Source organism: Oncorhynchus keta, chromosome 35 (assembly GCF_023373465.1).
Source record: "Oncorhynchus keta strain PuntledgeMale-10-30-2019 chromosome 35, Oket_V2, whole genome shotgun sequence".
NCBI classification, from domain to species: Eukaryota; Metazoa; Chordata; class Actinopteri; order Salmoniformes; family Salmonidae; genus Oncorhynchus; species Oncorhynchus keta.
Window position 1 is genome coordinate 80,250,640 of NC_068455.1, and position 3,731 is coordinate 80,254,370.

At 45.7% G+C, this 3,731-nt stretch overlaps 1 long non-coding RNA gene across 50 annotated transcripts in view; it reads right to left on the minus strand.

The window, feature by feature from the left end:
* LOC118380423 (uncharacterized) overlaps positions 1 to 285 on the minus strand; it is a 4,358-nt gene extending 4,073 nt beyond the window's left edge. For all 50 annotated transcript variants that reach the window (XR_008094525.1, XR_008094531.1, XR_008094511.1 and 47 more), the window contains exon 1: positions 154 to 285. This is a non-coding gene — a long non-coding RNA (uncharacterized LOC118380423). The remainder of the gene's footprint in view (positions 1 to 153) is intronic.
* Positions 286 to 3,731: the final 3,446 nt, after the last annotated feature.

Here is a 3,731-nt window from a genome sequence, read left to right on the forward strand (position 1 = left end):
AATATATTATTATTAAATAAAATATTATTAAACCTCTTATATTAAAATTAAATAAATAAATAATTAAAATAAATAAAAAGTTTAATAAATAATGAAAATTAAACAAATTAAAATAAATAATTTAATAAATAATGAAAACATATATTATCGTACCCGAGTGGAGGCGAGGACAGCCAGGCAGAAGCAGAGGATATTTAGTAGCTTCATCTCTCTGTGCGTCTGGAATACTGTTCCGCCGGGCCTCAGGGCCCCTATATATGGCAATACCTGATGACAAACCCTCGGTTAGGTCCAAATGGCACCCTATTCCCTATGTGGTGCACAACTTATATCTGGGGCCCATAGGGACACCCATAGGGCCCTGGTCTAAAAGTAGTGCACTATATAGGGAGCCATTTGGGATACAGACTACATTAGTCACTGTTTGTCTAGTGAGCCTCGTGGGGTTTCGTAACGGATTGATTGACTCACAGGTTGCGATGCTTCTCATTCCAGGTTGTGTCCTTCACTTCTGCCCTTGACAGATCTGGGGCTGGCCGGTCGTATCAAACATCTCAGTAAGTGTGCTAAGATAGGATCAGTCCCCGAGCTGTGAGGAGTAGAGGATTGATACATACGACCCCTGATCAGACTGGGTAGCTGTGAGGAGTAGAGGATTGATACATACGACCCCTGATCAGACTGGGTAGCTGTGAGGAGTAGAGGATTGATACATACGACCCCTGATCAGACTGGGTAGCTGTGAGGAGTAGAGGATTGATACATACTACCCCTGATCAGACTGGGTAGCTGTGAGGAGTAGAGGGTTGATACATACGACCCCTGATCAGACTGGGTAGCTGTGAGGAGTAGAGGATTGATACATACGACCCCTGATCAGACTGGGTAGCTGTGAGGAGTAGAGGGTTGATACATACGACCCCTGATCAGACTGGGTAGCTGTGAGGAGTAGAGGGTTGATACATACGACCCTGATCAGACTGGGTAGCTGTGAGGAGTAGAGGGTTGATACATACGACCCCTGATCAGACTGGGTAGCTGTGAGGAGTAGAGGGTTGATACATACGACCCTGATTAGACTGGGTAGCTGTGAGGAGTAGAGGATTGATACATACTACCCCTGATCAGACTGGGTAGCTGTGAGGAGTAGAGGATTGATACATACTGCCCCTGATCAGACTGGGTAGCTGTGAGGAGTAGAGGGTTGATACATACGACCCCTGATCAGACTGGGTAGCTGTGAGGAGTAGAGGGTTGATACATACGACCCCTGATCAGACTGGGTAGCTGTGAGGAGTAGAGGGTTGATACATACGACCCCTGATCAGACTGGGTAGCTGTGAGGAGTAGAGGGTTGATACATACTGCCCCTGATCAGACTGGGTAGCTGTGAGGAGTAGAGGGTTGATACATACGACCCCTGATCAGACTGGGTAGCTGTGAGGAGTAGAGGGTTGATACATACGACCCCTGATCAGACTGGGTAGCTGTGAGGAGTAGAGGATTGATACATACGACCCCTGATCAGACTGGGTAGCTGTGAGGAGTAGAGGGTTGATACATACGACCCCTGATCAGACTGGGTAGCTGTGAGGAGTAGAGGGTTGATACATACGACCCCTGATCAGACTGGGTAGCTGTGAGGAGTAGAGGGTTGATACATACTGCCCCTGATCAGACTGGGTAGCTGTGAGGAGTAGAGGGTTGATACATACTACCCCTGATCAGACTGGGTAGCTGTGAGGAGTAGAGGGTTGATACATACTGCCCCTGATCAGACTGGGTAGCTGTGAGGAGTAGAGGGTTGATACATACGACCCCTGATCAGACTGGGTAGCTGTGAGGAGTAGAGGATTGATACATACTGCCCCTGATCAGACTGGGTAGCTGTGAGGAGTAGAGGGTTGATACATACGACCCCTGGTCAGACTGGGTAGCTGTGAGGAGTAGAGGGGATAGAACGACAGAAGAACATAGGAGGAATGTCTTGTTGATTTTAGTGTCTGTGTGGTTGTTTTTCACTATCTCTTCTCTGACCTGGAGGTGAGCTGACTCAGCAGTTTATGTCTGTATTGATTTCTCAAACAGGTTGTCCCTTTGTAGCCTGGATAGGTTTGTACTAATGCCAACTCCACTGCTCATTGTCAAGCCAAACATGACTTTGAGTGACAAGGAGTTGGCGTGACAACACATACAGCCTGACACTCAGGCTGAGAGGAGATGATGTTTTAGCACAGCGTGTTTTTTAGTCATCGTAACACCCCACACAGTACCTGTAAACCCACACAGGACAGCAAATAGGGACAAATTCCGATATGTGTTTTTGCACCCAGTTCCCGAAAGTTCTGTGTTCTAGTGTTCTGTGTTCTAACTTCTGTGTTCCATGTTCTAAAATATGGACAAATTCCGACAAAGGTTTTCGCCTCCCTCCTTTACCTTTATTTAACTTGGCAAGTCAGTTAAGAACAAATTCTTATTTTCAATGACGGCCTAGGAACAGTGGGTTCGGGCCAAAACGACAGATTTTTTTTACCTTGTCAGCTCGGGGATTCGATCTTGCAATCTTCCGGTTAATAGTCCCAACGCTCTAACCACAAGGCTACCTGCCGCCCTGCCATAAATAATACCTATGTAAATGACATATTTCTTTATTTAATTGTCTTTACATTTTCAGTTGACATGTGAAAACAATGTTTTCAATATGTCATAATGGGGTATTGTGATGTCATAATGGGGTATTGTGATGTCATAATTGTTAGGAATTCCAGGAGTAGTGGGGGCGGAGTCAGGGGCAGAGAGCAGAGGGTAAAGGACAACTGAGAAAAAAAAACACCAGGCGCACACAATGACCGGCCCAACAACAGGACACAAACAGTCCGGAGAAATACAAAACAATATCACATCACATGTGGTCCTTCTGTAGCTCAGTTGGTAGAGCATGGCGCTTGTAACGCTAGGGTAGTGGGTTCGATTCCCGGGACCACTCATACGTAGAATGTATGCACACATGACTGTAAGTCGCTTTGGATAAAAGCGTCTGCTAAATGGCATATATTATATTATATTATTATTATTACATCCACAAAACGAAAAGAGAAACAAGCCGCACAAAAGCCGGAGGTCCAACTGGGTTTAAATAGCCCACAATCACAACCTAAACACAAAACAAGTGCAACTAATCAGACACAACTAAATGAAACAGAAAAGTAGCTAGTAGGCCGGCGACGACGACCACCGAGTGCCCCGCCCGAAACAAGAAGAGGCACCATGTTCGGCGGGATTCGTAACAATAATGGAGTATTATGATGTAATAGTGGGGTATTAATGATGTCATAATGGGGTATTGTGATGTCATAATGGGGTTTTATGACGTCATAACGGGGTATTGTGATGTCACCGTGGGGTATTATGATGTCATAATGGGGTATTGTGTGTAGATGGGTGAGAAGAAAAGTATTGAATCCATGTTGAATTCAGGCTGGAAGACAACAACATGTGGAATATGTCAAGGCTCTGTGTGTAGTGGCTGACAGACTTGAACTGATTGATTCATTGGTTCATATGTATTGATTGATTATTTACTGATGACATCACTGCAGGTGGACACGCACATTGGTGGAGAGCAAGTCGAGACATACACGGAGGCAGAGTTAGACTCATCTGAGGCTCCCCCAGCTGAGGAGAAAGCTGTCGCAGGGTCGCCATCTCCTGGTCCGGCCCCCATCCTACAC